This window comes from Phalangium opilio, unplaced genomic scaffold, assembly GCF_054372755.1.
Source record: "Phalangium opilio isolate 3A_F unplaced genomic scaffold, DU_Popi_V2 ptg000344l_1, whole genome shotgun sequence".
In the NCBI taxonomy this organism is placed as follows: domain Eukaryota; kingdom Metazoa; phylum Arthropoda; class Arachnida; order Opiliones; family Phalangiidae; genus Phalangium; species Phalangium opilio.
Window position 1 is genome coordinate 3,106,687 of NW_028324227.1, and position 20,329 is coordinate 3,127,015.

A 20,329-nucleotide genomic window follows, 5' to 3' on the forward strand; every position below is an offset into this window, starting at 1 on the left:
ATTTGCTCTTATTCCGTCATAAAAAGCGTACGTAAGTTAGATCTTGAAGAAAAACAGGCGTTTTTTCGTAGTTTTTTCCCTGTGCGAGGTTTTCTCGACTTGCCAATGGAACACTAAAACATACATTTCAGAGCACTCCGATCGAGAGCTTTTGATCCGAGCAGTCTAATGGAATTCACTATATTTTTTACATAAATCACTGTTCATTAAAAAAAATGTTCCTTTTACGTTTTACTTTACATTACCAACTTCTGTTTTCGTAAATGTGAAATTTCCCCTTTCTCTTATAAGTTTTGAGTTTGCTTCTGTTGTTGATACCGCGCTAATGAGTTTCTAATGACATTGGGAAGATGCTCGGATTGCTATTGCGTTATAAAGCAAATTGCGATTGAATCTTTCTATATATATTGTAAGGGAGTTTAAGGGCTCGTTTTCATAGGCGCGAGTTGCGTGAAAATTTCGAGCGAAAGCGGAAACGTTCGAAAAAAATACATTACCGCGCGTATTCAAGCTCGTGAAGCGTGAGCGTTTTCGAATTTTCTAGCTTCTATGAAAACGAGCCTTAACGCGTATCTCCATCCTCTCTCATTTCGTCCTATCCATTACTATCAGCGCGAGCCACGCTGCACGCGAAAAGGGTAAAAGCTTAGACACGCTTTCTTGATTATTAATTGTCCAACTTTACAGTGTATGGCGCGTGTACGAGTGTGTACCCTAATCTCATCTCTCGCTAAATCCCTCATCCCTAGCTACATCCTCCTCTCTGGTTCACTCTCCATCTTCTCTTACATTACACGCATCCTTTTCCCGATAGGAGAGTTTTGGTTGTTGCTCCGCTCGCTTGCTCCTACGATCGGTTTTAAGAGTATCTATCTATCGAGGCGGGTTGATGAGGGGAAGGTTAGATCCCATCCAACTACGGAGGAGAAGATCCGAACGGGAGGAAGCCCTAAACAATTAATTTTATCAATCTCTTTTAGTTTTTAATTTTTTATCTACCGCCCAGATCTAATTTAGGGGAACATATTGTTTGTTTCAGTTTGTTTTAGATGTAGGTTTAAGAGAAAGTTGCTTAAAACGTTTTTAAAATTGACTATGATAGGAAATTAATTGATTAAAGAAATTTTTCATGTTTTGGTAAATGTCACAATGTCGTTATGACCATGGAGAGGGAGGTTTTTGAAAGCATAGAAATATATCATTAATTTCGTGACAACCATATATATAGGCATTACAAAAACATTCGTCGCCTTCATTTTTCTTTAAATTAATTAGCTTAAATTAAATCAATTTAGACCAAAATTTTAGTCAATATCGAATATTTCAAGGCATTTTTTATTAAAAACTATATTAGTTACATGGTATCACGAAGGATTTATAACGAAGAAAATATAAAATAAATAAATAAGAAATATCGATTTTTATTTATAAGGTCACTGCCTCCTTTATCTATACAGGCCCGTATTTGTAAATTTTTTCCTGGTTCTGAAAAATTGGTCACTGTTTCCCGCTAGAGGCGCCGTTTCTCAGACTATTTTTGAGAGTGAATTCTCGCAAAATGACGTCACATTTCATATTCCGGTAATCCGCCATCGCTGTTAAAGGGCGCGTAATCCAAATTAAGCGGGAATCCGTTGATAAACAGCGCCATCTAGGTTAAACGTTAGGGAATCTTATATAATCAACATAAAATTGTAACCTTGCACGGGCCTTGGTTGCTGATAAAACGAGGCAGTGATACGATAGCCGTGGTTAGCTTTTACCGTGACTTTAATCCACTGTATATTTTCATACACCTCGCTGAATTCAATCCACGTATGAAAGATTTATCTTTACGATTGATATTATTTAATGACGGTAGTTTTGGTGAATCGAAGTGGTGGGACTGGTATAGAATTTACTCCTCTCGTTCGGTAGTTACGCTCTATACGTGAGTAGCTTTAAGAGATTGCGCGTGCTGACCTTTTCCCTGTATGCCCTCTCTCTTCCGCCAGCAAGGCCATGTAGCTATACGCTACAACACTATACAGGCTATAGCTGGATACGTATTTTGAGCTCTCGGCTTTGCTAAGGACCCCCAATCTGATCCCCATTGCGAGCGAGCCTACTCGTCGGGAAGCGTGGAGAACTTGGGAAGAAGGAAGAGTAAAGGGCTCCTTTAGTTTTAGCTACAGTTAATTGATTGTAATTGTGATGGATGGGACTTCTGAGGAGGAGGTGGGTGCATGGTTGTGAAACGTTCTTGAAAGAAACGAGAGGAAAGAAGCTATCTATGGCGGCGAGTGGACCTTTTTAAAATCGTCAAAGAAAACCATGGGAAAGCTATTCCTTCAGTGGAGGTTTATAATGAACTACTTAACGCCTATGGCTTTAAGCTTCCTTTTTCTAAAAGGGAGGGTGAATCCCGATTTTTGCTTTTTCATCATTATTTGTGTTTAAATGGTCAGTGAATGAATGAAAATTGTTTTGATCCAAAATTTAATATCTATACGAAACTTATGAGAATTTATAAGTGCACAATGCTAGTAAGAAACGTAACGAAGAGCGAGCTTCCTTTAGCTATTATACCATCGGTATAAAGTGATGCGGAATTTACCTTCGAAACTAACAGAATCCACACTATGTCAGCTGATCAGCTGCCATAAAAGATAAAATAACGTTTTAGATCTTAAGGAAATTGAATGTTACACTGTCCCTTTATGTCGAGTGATTTCAAAACATTTTCCCCGTCTCCTTTGCCATTTTACTTTCTCGGTCACCGCTCTGTAGTTCCTTATTTTTTACTCCGATAAGTTTTTCTTTCTCCTAGCTAGGATTGGCGGGAAATAAAAAATTTCGGCCTTGCTGCTTTCTGATAAGTTTGTGTCTCGTTGATTCGCTCTCGCACCCGAATTCTTAATCCCTATACGTGGAATATAGTCTCCGAAGCACCCGACTTCAATCTTTATCTCACTCCCTTCACTCTCTCTCTTTCTCCTTACCTCCGTCATACCCTTACTTCGATATCTTTTTGACGTTTTCCACGGTATCTTGTTCAATTTCTGACATATCTTCCCCCCCCTCTCTGATGGTAGTAGTAGTAGTAGGAGGAGATATCTAGTAACTATGCTAGAATCGCTTCGTAGTGGTACATTTTTCTGGGAATTTGGTATTTAAATTGATCAATTTTGCGGGGTAGAACCGAGGGGTAGGCCTTGACCTAAACTTATACTGGGTTTCCCCAAATTCTCCGCATGCGGGAATAAATTATATTTGGATTGTAACGCGGTACGCGAGGGTGAATAATATTATTGCGGCTTTGAACGTTTTCTTTCTTTTCTCTACACGAAATAACGGAACTGTTGCTTTAATATCGACCTAAGTTATAGCGTTATCGTTGGGTTACGTATCTCAAAAACATGGGCTTTTACCATATAGTAAAGACTATGAATTTATATAGACGATAAGTTTAATATTATGGGCGTATGACTCGAATTACACTGTTGTTTCCTAGGTAATAGGTTGTGCAGCGTCACGAATGCGACAGAAGGTACTGTAGGAGTTATCTTTTGACTATTGCAAAACGTGTTATCAGATTAAGGTCACTCGTTCCCTCATATCTGTTGAACGTGACCATGATTCATGGCTGCTGTAAAAGATAACCCATGCACTAACGCAATAAGCCTCTTCGATGTAAAAATGGGGCAGGCAATGCTTAGTTGCATTTTAAGCAATTCCCACGTATACTTGAAGTAAAGGCCATATTTTCTATGTTCCTTTGGCTACCATAAAACCAAGGCACCGTTTTGATACCTGGTATCTATACTTAACAAAACTATATACTAGAGTAATCTGCATCCTTGACCATATAACATTTATGTCGTTTACGGTATTTATCCCTTTTCCGCAACTTGTTAAATTTCACAAAGTAATGCAGCGCTAGCTATGAACCGGCCCATAGGGTATGTCAGTAACTAAGGTCTGCCGCTAGCCTATGGCGACCCATATGAAAATGCTTATATGTATATTTAATTCCGTATACAAGTAGACACGTTTTAAGGTGCTTATTTCGATACACGTTTCCCCTATTAAAGTTCCATCGAAGCAATAAACCTAGCCGAAATTCCTTCCTCAACGTTATGTTTTTTTAAGAGTTGCTTTTGGTATATAACCAACCTTTGCTAAGTTATTTTTTTTACTCGAAAGTACTTTTCAACTTTGAAAGTGTACGTACGTACGCTTACTTGGCAATTTACTCTTTCCTATATGGCGTTGCCCTGTCTTCCTCCCTCAATACAATACTGAAGGGAGAGAGAGAGAGAGAGAGAGAGAGAGAGAGAGAGAGAGAGAGAGAGAGCACGCGCTTCTTCGCGCGCATCAAATTCGCGTTTAGATTTTTCTGTTTGAACAATTTCAGGGCCTGCCTGGAAACTCCAAAAGCGGAAGTCCTCCCTCTCTCTCACACACACATTCTCTCTCTCTCTCTGTCTCTCTCTCTCTCTCTCTCTCTCTCTCTCTCTCTCTCTCTCTCTCTCTCTCTCTCTCTCTCTCTCTCTCTCTCTCTCTCTCTCTCTCTCAGGGTCTCTTCGCTCGCTCGCACCGCGTACTTTTCTAAGCTCTGTATACTACATTCCTATAGCTCTTCTCAAAATCGAAGTTTGTTTGATAAAGGACACGAGAAACGAAACGATTGCGTGGTAGAAGTGAGTGGTAAAGAGGTGGCAACTAGAACCAAAGTGGGTTACAAGATACGGTTGGTGCTTTGGCAAAAGAAGGGGTTTAAAAGTTGTGTTAGTTTTAAGTAAACTCCGAGCGTGTAATATACGTTTCCTTCTCGTGCATTTTTGAAGCTTTTGCTGGCTGCTTGGGTAAGAGGTCCCTTAAGATGAAACTGGAGGTTCTTGGATAAACAAACAAACGACTCTTTTACAAATTTAAGAGCGGAATACTTTGGGAAAAAGAAACTAGATTGTCTTTGTTTTAAAACCTGAAGAGGGGTTTTAATGGTTGTTGCTAGGAATCGGTTTTTTTTTTGCGGCTTTACTTTGTGAATTTGTTTTATTTTAAATTAGTTTATTGAATATTCTGGGAAATATATTCAATTGAAAAGTATAGCTGTATTAAACTTTAAATTATATCAAAAATATTTTTGATATAGATTCTGGGAAAGTCTGTTTAACAGACTCTGTTATTGTTATTCTTAACGACTTGAAGGTCTCTGAATTTAATATGAGACAGTAACTTAGCTGTGCATGGTAGAAGCTAAATTGTGTATACGGGAATATTATATTGAAGAGTAAATACATTGAAAATGCACGACTTACTAGGCCTATATATATATATATACACTTAACTGCAAATGCTCTTTATTAATTTAAAATGCAAAGGTTTTATGTAAAATTAATCATGCCGTCTTTGAATTGAATATGTAGCTGCAGGAACAAACTTCAAAACTTTTAAAGTGACTTTAGAATAGGGGGTTAAATTCCGTATATACTTACATAGACACGTATTCAAATACTTTACCATAGTTTCATGTCCCCTTTAAACTTTTTATTTTATTTCCATATTTGAATATATATATTTTCCCCCCTTATATTTTTCTTTAAATCTCAGTGAAAAAAGAAAGAACAAGGGGCATCTTTGCTTCGTGTTTCTAGAAATAAATTTTTTTTTTCCCGTGGTTCGTTTGGCGTTTAGCGTCGCGCGAGTGACTTTGCATAGCGAGATTCCCACGAGGTGTTCTATTGTATATATTTTTCGTTCCTTTTCCCTCTCCCCTTTTCCTTCTCCTCAATTTTATTCGGTTAAATTTTTTTTGGTGGTGGTGGCTTCTTTTCCCTAGACTCAATCTCCCGCTCTTTTCTTTTCTTTAATATAGGATTTTCTATATTAAAAATACCGCGAAATGTAAGCCCCCATTCCATCCCCCCCGCTGGGCTCGTGGGATGCATTTTCATGGTCAGTCTTTACCCCGCCTCTAGGTAAGGATGACTATCATTTTTTAATGCACGAGATCTGGAGGATGGATTCCGGAGTTTTCCTTTTTTTCGGTGTACGATTTAGGCCTCGGTTAAACCTTATCGTGGCTGAAGGAGAAATAAAATTAATGTATAGTTTCCTTCGAAGTTCGATCAGGATGTTTTACAATTGGAGGGATGCTTCAATGTGGGAATAACAAGGCCGAAAGACTTCCTTTTTCGTCTTCCTCCGCGACGTGTCTTTTATCTACTTCTTTCTTTTTTTTTCTCTCTCTTCTCTCAACTGATTCGACGTTTTATCAAGTTTAAATCCCCTTTTCGCTTGTTTTTTGGTATAGCGAAGTTATGTATTTATCATTCGAGTAGTAGCTGAAATGGTTTTTACATTGACTCACCCATTTTGTGTTAACTGCTCTGATAAGTCTACGGTATTAAAAGGGTTGTAACTGAGTGGGAAGTGTCCAAGAACATGGTGGTCTACAATGTATAGTTCTTTTAAATTGCGAGGTGATTACTTCTTGAGGACAAAGGGGTGCACGCTTTTATGAAATTCTCAAGTAGATGCTATATTTAATCGACTCCGAATTTTTGGACACGTCAGAACTTTTTGTAAAATCTTATAAACTATGTTCGCCAGTCTTGTTACCATCGGTATCTTTTCTTTTTTTTTTTTTTCGAATCCCAAGTTTTTTTACGGTGCGTCTATTCTCTTCATCTCGCGCCTTTGCAATTCCCAAAGCCTCCCACGCAGACGAGTTCGCTCGGCTTTTTCTCCGCCGGTGTATAGCTCGATCCGCTTCTATATCCTTCTTGCCTCCTTTAAAATACACTCCTTTTCTAGTACTAGGTAGTAGTCAGTTCGTCTCTGTTATTTGAATAATGTATGCACCCGAAGCGATTCTTCTCGTTTAGTCTTTTGCCGACTTCCTTTTCGCTTCAGGAGAGAGTGCAGCCTGCAGAAGTTCGAGCTGCAGGGGAGTTTGAAACACACTCGCACGCTCTCTATGCAGTACCCTCGGGTTCTTGTCAACTTTAGGTTCTTTCAAGGGATATCTAACAAGGGAATGAGTCTTAGTATGGGTTTCGACCCATCGTTGGATCAAGGAGTCTGCAAGAATGTTGTGGAAAGAGCATCGAGGTAGTTTTGTTTTAGATGAAGTAATTTCTCTGCTACTAATTTCACCCCTCTTTCTTTATTCGTTGTATAGGCCTACTTTAGAACCATTATTGATTTAATTTGGGTGAAACACTTAAAATAAGTCCCTGACTTGTAACGTTCACGTGTAATTTTACTTGTACTGTGTCTTATATCTTATGATTGCTGTATTCTTATGGTTGCACCACACTCTCGGACCATCGTGTATGATATTAAGAATTATCTCTCCAAGATAAAGGATGAAACCGAATCATAATTCTTGAAATTAAATTGATAATCATGAAATGAATAATTTAGTGTATTATTGTGATAACATATTTCACATCTTCAAGGTTTTACCTCGTTTAAACAGTGTTTTACCATGTTTAAACAGTGTTTTACCTCGTTTAAACCGTGTTTTACCTTCTTTAAACCATATCTTACCACTGGTTAAAACGCAACCTGAAGACGAGACACGTTACATATTCCTTAAGATTAATTCGAGCATACCTTAGAAAATTTATGCCAGTAAAAGGAGGTTTGGCGAATTTCCGGGGAACTATAGGCTCTGCGTGGCAGTTGGAAAGGTGAGGTGCGGGATTTGTTGAAGCAAACACGATGCGAATATCCGCGTCTCTACGGAAAACAGAGCTGGATTAATCTAGGGGCTTGTTATCGCGGTACGGAGAAAGTTCCGTTATACGTTACACGACTCTACGTCGTCGCATTGCTACTTTGTCAATAAAAGGGAAAGGAGACAAGGAGTGCTGTGCCGAATCAAGCTAGGCAACAGACTTATTAACAGGATCGGATGTTTGCGGTTTCTTATTCAAGTTCGGGGTGTTCGGTGCCATTATGTTAATTAAAACCCTCGTTTACTATCCCAACCAAATAACAACTTGGAATTAAATTTGAATATTTTAGCATATGAATTGGCTTAACTTTCCAGCTTCTATTTACTTCATCTCTTGTTGTTATTTTTCTAATTAACTTAATGACACTTTGGAAATTTAATTAGTAACGTTTGTTTTTTTTTTTAAACCGACTTTCTAAATTTATCTTAATTTTTAGACTGAAGTTTCGTGATTTTACTAATCTTTCTTATTTAGTAATAAACTTTATTTATAGCTTTAAGATAGTTGAAATATTTGAAATGTTACAAATGCAACACACGAGTGCCGACTTTTAGGGGTTAGCTTGCCTATGTATTTCCTACGAGCCCCTGTAGAAATGTTTCTACCTCAATGTTCCGCAGTGTACGGTGAAGCCAACCAACGTGTACCAGAGCCAAATTTATTTTATATAATATTATTTAGCATTATACTTACTTCTATAACTTATAATAAATAGAAAATATATAAAACCTAAGCGGCTTAACCATATATACTTTTTGTTATTCATCACCACTATAAAATTAGAGGCGAGAAGGAGAGATGAGAAAGAGTTTTAGATCTGCCGTTAGAAGGTGGTTGTTGTTCTTATATCTATCCTAACTTTATTCCTACGAGTCCCCTGGATATTAGGGAGGGGAAAAAAGTGGAATAGCGTTATATAATGTACATCAAAAAGGGTACGAGCTAGGGCTTTCTCCCAAGGTTCATAGCCGTATTGGAAAAGATGAAAATAACCTTTAGGTTTAGGGCTTTTCCATCATTTCATCTTTCTGGTTTTTTGGTATAGATCTTTCGATCTTTTCATCTTATTCGGACACCTTGGCCCCAACAGAGAGAGAGAGAGACAGAGAGAGAGCAAAATGACAGATCCTAGCCCTTTTATAAGAATATTCTAGTCGACCTTTTGAACTAACCAGTGCACCAAAGATATAAAAAAAAAGAAGATGGAAAAGAGAAACGAGGAGAAATCGTGGAAGAAACAAGCCGCTCGATTAAACCGTATTCGAAAACGCGATCAATTCGAATAAAAGCGTAAATGACGTAGAGAAATTACATTACGACTCTTTCTATCCTGATTTTTATACGCTTATCCCTTTCTTCTATCCCCCTTTTTCCCTTTCTTTCTTAAAATAAGATAAATTGGCATTGCTTTTAAGAAATAGAAACACTTTTTATTTTTTTTTCATGGAGGAACTGTTTTTTTTGGTAGATGGAGGAAGGTTTGTGAATTTTTTTTTCTTTTTTATTCGGTGAAATGGAAACTCCGCCTTATACAGCCCTTTCTTCCGGCAAGGGGTGGCTTTTTTTTTAGAAGTTCCTTAGTTGAAGTAAAACGTAGGCAAGGACAAAAATGCAGGTCTGTTTTAACGCGAACTTAATACCATCGAAATCTGATTTGAATGGTTCTCTCAATCGGGGAGATCAGGGAATATTTAAATAGACCTTAAATATTAATGTGGGTTAATTAAATAAGTAATTCAAAGGAAGATCCAGCTTATTAAATTATGATTTCGGAAAAGAAATACTGCTCTTTTAAAATTTTGGATAAAGGCTAATTTATAAATTTGTGGTCTTGCATTTGAAATATTTCTCGTTACTGTTTGCGCTACCGTTATTTGTATCTAAAATGGAAGGGTACCATCAAGAGCTTAGAGAAACATTGGGAATAATGGAGAATATTACTTTATAAGACTGAAATGTTTCTACTTCAACGTTTCACGTCTCCCATCCCTCTCTTGATTGTAGTTTTGGATGAGTATCGTGATGGTGATCTCTTTCTCAGTCTCTGTACCCTCCGCCTGCCCCTTGACAGGATCGGAAGTGGCTGATTTTTGCTATCTTTTTTATTTTTGAAGCGCTGACAGCCAAACTTTCCCAAGATTCTAAAAACGCCAAATTGAAAGCGACGTTTTTTTTATTCTTCTTCTTTTCCTTCAAACTTTTTTGCCCGCTGGAGAAATTCAAGACACCAGGCATACCCCCATGCGCGTGCCCTTCGGCTTCTCCTCTGGGTTGCTTCTTTTATATAACATATGCGCGTGCTCCTTATTTGGTTTCGCCACCACAAGTTTCATTGGTGCGACTTTTGTATTTTGATGTTTCGTGTATTTGTTGAGGGGAATACAAAATTAACTTCTAGAATACATCTTAGCGTTTGCTATTATCTAGACGTTTTTTCAAGGTAAATCCTTAATTCGTTTGTATAGATTTTTTCCTTTTTTCTAGTTAAAGAAAATTTCACTGAAGTTTTCCAGGAAGCTTTCTCTTAATTCTTTTTGAACGTCTTGTATAGTTTGTTTTCATTATTGTTTTAAGTAAAATTCCTCCGTATGTAATTTGTCTTAATTTTATTTTAAGAAATATTTTGCCTTGGACTTTCGCGGCGTAGATTATTCCGTTGGCTTGATCTGGTATACTTAAACCAAATTGGTTTGGTGAAAACTTTAATCTTTTGTCAGATTTTGACAGTCTTGTTTTTCCCTCCATGCATCTTTTGGGAAACAGACTTTGAGGCGCTCCGCATCTTCTCTTCTCTTCTCTTTTCCCTCCGGTTCGCGCCATCTTTCTCCCTCAGATTCGTCTTGTTTTTTTGAAGCTTGGAAAGCGTGCTCAGACTTGTTATTATTAGGGAATGCCGTCTCAATTCGCTGACTGTGCGCCTGCAATTCTGCCTCATCTCCCATCCTCTCTCTCTTCTTGGGCGTCTTATCTTTTGGGTCCCCTTTCGCGTATCTCCTTCTGCTTCCATTCTTCTTCGCCTGTCCCATCTTCTTATTCTTTCTTTCTTTTTTCTTTCTCTTTTCGGCCACTTGCAAACTCAAAGCACGAATCTTTCTAGCAAACGAACAGGCTAACAGCCTACGTATGTTCGTATGTTCGTTCGTACGTTCGTCATACCCTCCGGCCTTCGAATGTCTTCATTTTCGACGTGTTAACCCTATTTATTGAAAATTTTACACTGGGTTTTCATAATAGGTCTTATTATACGAATTTTTGTCGTGGATCGTTGAATTTTACTGGTTTTTTCTTTACTTTTGGGGAGTGGGGGCGTGATCTAATTCTTGAATCATCGGAGTGGTGAAGATTACAATAAACTTCCACAATCTTTTATAAATGCTTCCGTAATAGGCAGAGCATAATAATTGCATTTCTCTCTTGTGCATGGCGGCTTATTTCTCGTAGAGGAACGCATCATGAAACTTAATTTGCGAATGAAGCTGGACCAAATAGCGGAAATCTTTTCAGTTATGGTTAAAATCCTATTGTTTTGATACACCCAAGGTGTTAAAATCATTGATTACCGCCCCGAAAAACCAATTGAATACAATATTTAGATTTGCCGAATTTATAAAATGAAAAAGATTAAGTCTGGAAAGCTAGCTGGTTTTACAATTGGATCCTCTATACAAGAGTTATAGTGTGCGAAGGATATAGCTATTTTAAATCAGTTTATACACGTCTCTTGAAAACTCATTTGTATACGTCTAAGCAGACGTAAATAAAAATAGACATTTTAATATCGAAATCCTTCGGATGAAAGCCGCGTTCCCATCCAAATCTAAGTAGAAAAAAAAATATTCTTAAGTCTAGAATAAATTTCTGCCGGCCGAAAAAACGTATTCTGTCAGCTTTGAGAAGAGAAATTTATTCCATTTGCCATAAACTTGCATTATAATAAGGTTTCTTCTTCCTTTTGCCCGATTTTCATCCTACAGGCTTCGACGTTGAAGGTTGGGCCAAAAGCGAGAGAAATATTTCTTATTATATCATCCGATGCTCGGACTTAAGGTGAATGAGTGGAGAAGGTGTAATATAGTAAATCCATGTTGAGATGAAACTATTTCTAAGCTTTATTCTTTATTACACCTTTCCTAATGGATAAATAATATACCATGCAAGAATACTTGGAATCTTTACGAGGCCATTTTCTGGGCCTTTCTGATTGAATTAACCGTCACCCCTGACGTCAGGCATAATTTATTTTAGCTTAGAAATCACGTGATATCGACGCAGAGATATCATATACATTTAAATAACCAATGAGATGCGAGGAAGGAGGAGATGGCGGCTTAACGAATTATTTAGTCCTTCCCGTTACCTTCAATCAGATGTTAGTATGGGGTCCATTGGCATTTAAACATTCCAAGTATAAGAAATGTATTCCTCAATTTACTTATCTCATTTTTTAACGCTGTAGGCCTATAGTCAAAGGAGGTGTTTATTTTTATAAACTATTTTCACAGCGAAAATTCAGTTTCTAGCTTTCATTATGAAGATTTTCGAAAATCTTGCTATAGCGAGCCTATACTCAGGCACTCTCTATAGGTCCTTGCTTTTATGCATGCGCGTTTTAAAATTGAATTTTGGAACGATATCGTATCTCCGTTTTTACTCCATCGGAAGAATTTATATTTTATTTTTTCTTTTCCGGGCTCTCTAAAATGTTCCGGTAAAAATGCGCATTTTGTAATAGGTATTTATAAAGCTGAGCCGCGTTGCTTGCATGGATATGCGTGTATGTATGTTAAGGTATTGTGCCGTAAAGGACTTCTAGATTGAAATCAGAATAATAATATCGATAATGCATTTTATTTTCTTGAATTATCTATTATTGGATTAGAATACTATAGCTACGATGTTTATTTTATGAGATGCAAAAATGTGATTGCAATCTTTTTGTTTATTTTGAATTGTTGACCTTATTTTGAAGTTAATCCTCTCACCTCTCTTCAAATAATCCTTTCGTTATAGTTTGGATAACTACTTTAGTATCTCAAAGGTGTTGTTTCAATTTCAATATAAAATTAACGAAAAATTGAAATTTCGTATCGAAAAGCGGACCATTAACGACTTCAAAACATACTCATATATGAAATATAATTTTGATAAGATAAAAAGAAGTGGTTATTCTTCAAAATTATTGAATTTTGAAGAATTATATATTTTTTTTTTCATTATATGCCTTTTAAATTTTGCACATTTTACAATTAAAGTTAACTAGAGCTTTGGTAGCCAATTGCCGTTTTTAAAATTAATACGTCATACAGAAAATACACGAATAATTAAGAAATTTAGTGTAGAGGAGTAGGCTCTGTACTTACTTCATTAAAACATTAGAACCTCGCCTATAACTTCTTACTCGTAATATCTCTGCTCGGAGTACATTTAGTCCTGAACAAAATGAGAATTCCCACCATATATACATACACTTTCGTTTGTTGTTATCGTTATTTGTTGTCTTAGCAGGCTGGGTGGGGGTGTATAGCGCATGCTAGTTTGCGTAAAGCTTCTACACCATCCGTATATAGCAATTTCTGCGCCCGCTACTAAGTCTCACTTCGTACGTACACTCGTGCACTGAGAGAAGTGGGATTTACATAGGAGGAGGAAGGACACGATGGAGAAGGGTGTCGTTGTTAAGGACGCGCGCCTGAGAAAGACAGAAGAGCGTGAGGAGGGAGGGATGGAGAAGAAGAAGAGCGTGGGAAGAAGAGGGACTGAAGGCGAAAATAAAACTCGTCCGTTTGCATTATCCGTGGCGTTCATTTCGCGCCGGGAATTGCCTCCTCGAATCAATTTTCATCAAGCCTTTTTGCGCGCGTCGCTCTCAGGAATATTCACCAGAGCTTATATTCCAAAGAGGCTTGAGGGCCGCGGGTCTTCCGTGGCATTTTCGTTCGTAAGCCTTTGGAATAGCATTTCCCGCAGTTCTACCCTCGAAACCTTACCAACATCTTTTTAGCCTCCGTATCAGTACCCTTATGCCTTTCATAAAAAAAAAAAAACGCGCGCGCTTTTAATCCCATCTTTTCGGGTTCTCTTCAATATGTTCTGATCCGTCCCGGGCTGTGTTTGCAATGCACGTGAAGTTTATGTCTTTGCCATTATACCAATGTGGAATTGCCAATTTTGCAGTATTTTTGGTTGGGGTTGCGAATGCAAGCGTCTTTTTGACTGCTGGTTTCTGCTTGGGAAAAACCTGACGAAAAACTTATTTCCCTTTCGGTTTGAATAATCCTTCGTTGTATGGCTTAGCTCGAGGTATACTGTGATTGAGGTAAACAGGATATCTTTTACTGCAGGCTTAAGCCTTTTTGGTTTTATTTTATTTTTATCTTATAGCTCTAGCGATAAGCGTGATCCCATCGTTACTATACTTTTGTTCTTTCTCTGATGGAACCTCAATCCGATCTTGCGTATCTTTATCCCCTCTTACCTATTGGCATCATATTGTAACTGTTGTCTGAAGCGATTGTAGATTTTTGGATTACAGTGCATGCTACCATCTGCTAGATTGTTCTATCTTGCAAGAATGCATAATCCTGCCTGATCTGCGGTGCACGCTCATTATTCCAAATGGGATCTCGACTTACTTAACCTAATTACAATCGCCAATGTTTAATGATCCTTTAAGCATTTATTTGTTTCACGATTAAACGAAATAGATAGCTTTAGACATGAAAATTGAGATTAGGTTATATTTCGTAGGGAAATTGTTTGGAAAACATCGATTTGACATCAATTTGTCATATAAGTTCGCAAGAAAAAATCTGGGTAAATCATTACTCGGCTGTACATTTGGCGATAAAATCGGCTCCATCAAGACTCGGGCCAGTGCACTTAGATTGGCCTACTGTTATCTCAACTCTGAAGTCTATGCTATACTCGGGTTGTAAGTAGTATGATAGTCCAGATGGAGTCGCGGAGCGGTTTCCCTATCGCCGGATATACAAGAGAATGATCAATTTAATGGCTTCTTGTTCGTACCACCAGTCCAAGCTGATCTATATACCATTACTACTTTTACGTTTCGTTGAACTTGGGCTTGTCCGACAGATTCTATAAGAAAGAGGGTATCAACCGGGTATCTAGGGTCCCGGGGTATAAGAGAGGGGGTTAGATTCTGTTTTTTCGACGTGTACGTATAGCCGCTAGCTAGAATGATGCTATGGATGGTCAGATGAAGGGGACGGGCTAAATCCTTCTTTATTGACACGACCCCATTCCCCTTATACGCCGCGCTGAGCGTGATTGATTAACTCCCATTTGAATGCAACAGCCCATACTTACTTACTCACTCCTTCCTATCCATAATATGGGATAGAGCCTAGCTGTTTTGATCTCGTATAGCTACCATATGATGTAGTCTATATAATTAGCTATATAAATATCATAAGTTCATGATAAGATATGTTGGCCATAAGTTTGTCAATGGTTACTGAGAGTGACGTAGGTGTCAGATTCTCGTAAAGCGACGCCTGGTGAGACGCTGTCAAAGGCATAATATTAGTACAGACTAAATATGAAGATGGACTGCAAAATTAACAGAGTGTAGTCAAGCAATTCTCGCTTGTCGTTCTCGAACTAGCTTTCAGTAAGTCTCTAGCATTACGAAGTATATGTAGTGTCATACTTATGGATGGAACATATCTTTGAATACTTGAAAAATAATTAAATTTTAACGGTGAAATCGGAAACACAGGATTTGTAGGTATACCGTCTTTAGTTTATTTGCTAACTTCTGATAAAAGTGTTCGTAGGTTTTGGAAGATTCCAATTACGAGGGGAAAAATACCATCGAAATAAAGAAGAAAATAAAGGGGGGGGAAGTAGCCCTTACCTTCCATCCCCCCATTATTTTTTTCAGTCACTCGGAATCCCAATCTTTATTATTATTTTTTATTTTTTGTCCGGGCACCAAAACTATAAACTATGTTTTTCTCGACAGCGGATCATAAGAAGCGATACGACTCAAAGAAATGATAAAAGAGTTGGGTTGAACGCAGCGAAGAGTGGGGGGAGGGAAGGGAGGTGGCACGCTCGACTCCAAATACCGTCTCTCGTATACTTTTAGGCCTATATAATACATAACTGGCTCTCAAACTCGAGGAACGAAGGCAAAAAGTTTTTCGCGAAGAAATTGGTGCGGAAAAGATCTCCAATTCCGCTAATGGTCAAACTTTTTTGTCGCTCAGTTTTTTTTTCTTTTTTATTTTTCATCTTCAGGGTAGAGAAGAGTACAAAAAAGGGGGGATGTCTTAGCGGACAATGAGATGTGAAAAAAATCCATTAGAAACAAAAATTGGGGTCAGTAGACGTGCATTTAAGTGCATGCTCGTAATCTAAACGATGGCCCCATGGATTAAGAGGATGAAAACAACTGGAACATTACTTGGAAATGATTTGAGAATATTGGATTAGACAGATTTCCCCATATTGGTTCAGTGCTGGTTTTGTTTATCTATTTCGAGAGATTACCCATAGAAACTGTTATTTGTGGATTTTACAAAGTATGTACAATTAAAGATGCTCGGCCCAGCCTGTATCATAAGTTTATACGTTTGTCACTGGCTACTGAGAGCTCAGAGCTTGTCATGAAGTGGCGTAGGTGAAACGTCATAGATTCTTGTAAAGCGATTACTGGTGAGGCGCTGTTAAAGGCTTCGTACAGACTAAATGGGAAGATGGACCGCAAAACCGATTGTAGTCAATTCTTGCTAGATGTCGCTGTGGCCGTAACGCAACTGTTCAAAACGATCTAATGTGTATAGCAAGCTTTAGGAACCTTGACGCAATTCGCTTCATTATAGCCGAAACTGCTCTCGACACCAGTCCCACCCGGGAACCAAGATAGTTAGGGCTAGGTTGGGATGGATTTTTTTTCGCCTCAGTTTCTATACGAACAAACGACCCCTTAGAGACATGCCCGCAGTCTTTTCTAATGGCTAGCGTGTTAGCGGTCGTTTTTAATACTTGATTGGGCGGTCACCCCCACCACCCTTCCTCTCGCCCTTCCACAGGATGAATGCGAAGAGCAAATTTTCTTCTTGTTCATCAATCCGCTCTCTTTTAATGAACTTTTATTTCCGTGGGGAGGCGTTGAAAAAAACTGGGCTTTGGTCAGCACGGTTCAACTATATGAATTTATCTATGTAGAAACTATCACGTTTTCCCTACCCCGAAGTCTGTGTTCAGACTATTAAAAAAAAAACTCAAGTTGATTAACAAAAGATTAATCAGTTTTAATGTATTGTTGTTCTACAAGCTGAATAGTAAAGCCTCGTTTAAACATTGTAGACCAACCACGCTCATCTCACGAGTGATTTTCAGAACAAAGACGCGCCATCATGGTCTAAAGTAATGACAGTACGAGCCTTCGCTGCACGACAGTTGAGTTAAAGTCAGTTAGCTCGACATTCACTGCCCAGTTAACGGTCAAGTGAGCCAATTTTAATTGATGTCCCACAAAGCGTTTTGTATCAAAAGAACAAAAGTATACACTGTTTTAGTTCAGATAACCGCATTTTTAGAAAAATATGTTTTCTAGTCCGAACGCGTACCGTGCTGTACCTTAACCTTTACACCGCGGCGAAAATCGGTGGTGTAGTGGTAATGAATGATGAAACGTTAAAAAGCTCGAACGTGCTCCAAGTAAAAAAAATCTATCCATGGTGAAATATGAGGGTATCTAGGGCCTTTTATCCTTTATTCGACCATGCACTTAAAAGGGAAGAGACGACGAGGACGATCGTGCGTAATTATAGATTTTACGCTTTCAGGGATCCGTTAGGAAATTAATGCGGAATTTCTTTTCTGCAGAGTACTTCGCACGAAGGGGGGACAAGCAACCACCCTGGGCGGGCACTTCTTTCACAGTTCCTATATATAAGTCCTTGTTCCACTTTAAAGAAGTGCACTGTAAAAGCTAGTGGGCATACTCTTCAAGTTTTCGGTTCTTCCGCTAGCGGCTTACACTTAACTATTCTTCCTTTTTCGTTACCTTCTTTTTTCAGTAACTAACGAAGTCGATGAGTTTTTGAAACTCTATGCGATTATGATAGGTAACCGCGCTTCTCGTTCACGTGAATCTGTTTATAGAAAGAAAACTAACCGTCTGAGTCCAATGGAACTAATGTGATTTGTTGCTATGATCAAATTTAATCCTTTTTAACTATATAGCAAATTTCATTGGAATTGCCGTGTCTTCCTTTGATGTCGGAGAAACTTCTAGGCGCGATTGAATAAGATTAACCCCCCTTTCACGCCGATCTGGTTTAGTCCGCAGTAACCGCGAAACCGGAAGTCTCTCTTCCATACAGTACGAATGAAATAAGACGGTCCAATGGAGACAGGAGAGACCTAGATACTCGCGAATTGATGTTATGGTTGTATACCAATTTAGTATGGTTTAGAATTATTTCAGGAATATGTAGGAAGGTTTTTACAAATATATAGGCAATTTCGAGAAGCCATCAGGCCCTATATGGGGTTAGGTTTAAGGTAATTTTAGGGTTAAACAAAGTTTGGAGCCCATACATTTTCTGTTTTTTAATTCTTCAAAATTAGAAAATGGGTTCAAAGCCTACACTAATTCACCTACGTTTAATTTTTCCAATCTATGAGAATTTTTCACAATTTACCCTTTTTTTTTTTTGGATGGAGATTTAGAACCCTATATACAACTACCTGACTCCTAAAAAATTTACAGTTAAACACTCTTGAAGGAACTGAATTGATTCTTGTTCAGTATAGACGCTTTAAATGGAGGACAATTCTATAGCATCGAATTTGACCTAATTCTCCTTATAGCTCACTACGAAGTAGTTAACGGTTAAAATGAGTCTCTTGATATTGAAGGAGCATCTCGGGAAATATAGGTAGGTGACTTGGAGCCTGCGGAATCCTCTTCCACCTAGACCTATATACTTACTACGCGATAAGCCAGGCGAGAAATTCGATTTAGACCGAGGGGAAAGAAGGGTATGGAGGATTGAGTCGTGGAACGTGACAGTTGGTTGGTTTCTACCGATGGAGAATCGACACGGCTTTGCATGCCATGGCCGGAAAATTCGGTAATGACCAATCCCGATTAACTCGCGACAAGGTTCTCAAGCGGAATAATTTTGACTGCCAAATTTCCCCTCGTGGGTTTTCCTTCACCTCTTCCTCTTACGTTGCTTTATAACCCTATCTCGCCTTTGCCTACCTTCCCCAGCGCTTATATCGAATGGAAACGTGTCGATACATTAAATTCTAACCCGCGGTTAAGTAACGGAGGAATCGGTATTGCGGAAATGGTATATACGCCATCACCTTTCCAGTACCCCGACTGCTCAGAGACTGAGAGAGAGCTGCGGTGTGCAAAAACTTCAGGGGTGTTATTTGCGGTATTGGGAGAGAATTTTTGAGATTTTTCAGGTTACGTAACTTTTCCCTCCATTTAATTAGAATATTTTGCATAGTTTTGAAGGGTACGGGATCGTTTTTCTGCCCGTGCATGAAATAATTGATTGGAGATTTTTGGTCAATTTTTATTTCCATTTTTGTGGGCCTTTTCAAATAAAATTTTATATGGGTTTTTAGAACTCGATCGTAACGAGCTAGATTTTAAATTTTTAAAATATACCGCCGTCATTCAGGAGAACCGTAAAAGAAGGTATACTATTTTTAGCCTTTTCGTGCCCCCTAGGGATAAACCATACTCGTAAAATCATGTGCAGAAATTCACGAATGTATACAGGGTGTTTCTGAAAAGTCCATCACAAATTAAGGGGCGTGTTTATGGGACCAAACTGAGCGGAAAGTACCAAAGAACATGGGGTCTACAACATTTAGTTTCGGAGATATGGCCCCCCAAACATTTGCCCCAAAAACGAGAAAATATCCCAAAATGTGGAGTAAGGGTTATTGCCATTACCCAACTTGTTTCGAAGTCATAGACAATTTCAATAGCCTTGAATTTGAGAAACACTACTGTAACTTTAGATAGCAGAAGGGTATAAATGGGTAGAAGTACGCGTACGTCGGTAATGTAAAGCTAATGCCAAGTGTCATAGTGTTTTAAGATTTCTCAGCACCCAGTAAAATGGTGGACCTCAACCTAGAGGGCAAGAAGTCCCAGAGGCCGTAGAAGACGAAGTCCTTACTATTTTCGAGGACGAACCAGAAGCAAGTACCCGCCAGGTGAGTAAGCGATTAGGCGTTGGTCACGTGCTCGTGTGGAAAATCCTCAAAAGTCACCAGTTTCATTCTTACCATTTTCAAAAGGTTCAAGGTTTGAATTCCGCGGACTACCCACGACGCATTGATAAACGCCATTGATTTCCCGCGTAGTCTGTTAGTCACAGACGAAGCTAATTTTTCGCAAGATGGTATTATTAACCTGCATAATAAGCATCAATGGTCCCAAAGAAACCCTCACGCAACGCTCGTTAAATCTCACCAAGTACAATTTAGTTTAAACGTGTGGTGCGGTATTGTAGGTGACAATTTAATTGGATCTTATTTTCTACAGCCCAGGTTAAACGGTGAGGCGTACCTACAATTCTTACAAGACGTTT

General features: G+C 38.5%; 1 protein-coding gene across 2 annotated transcripts in view; it reads left to right on the forward strand.

Moving 5' to 3' along the window:
- LOC149610097 (semaphorin-2A-like) overlaps nucleotides 1–20,329 on the forward strand; it is a 115,435-nt gene that overhangs the window by 21,820 nt on the left and 73,286 nt on the right. The window lies entirely within an intron of this gene.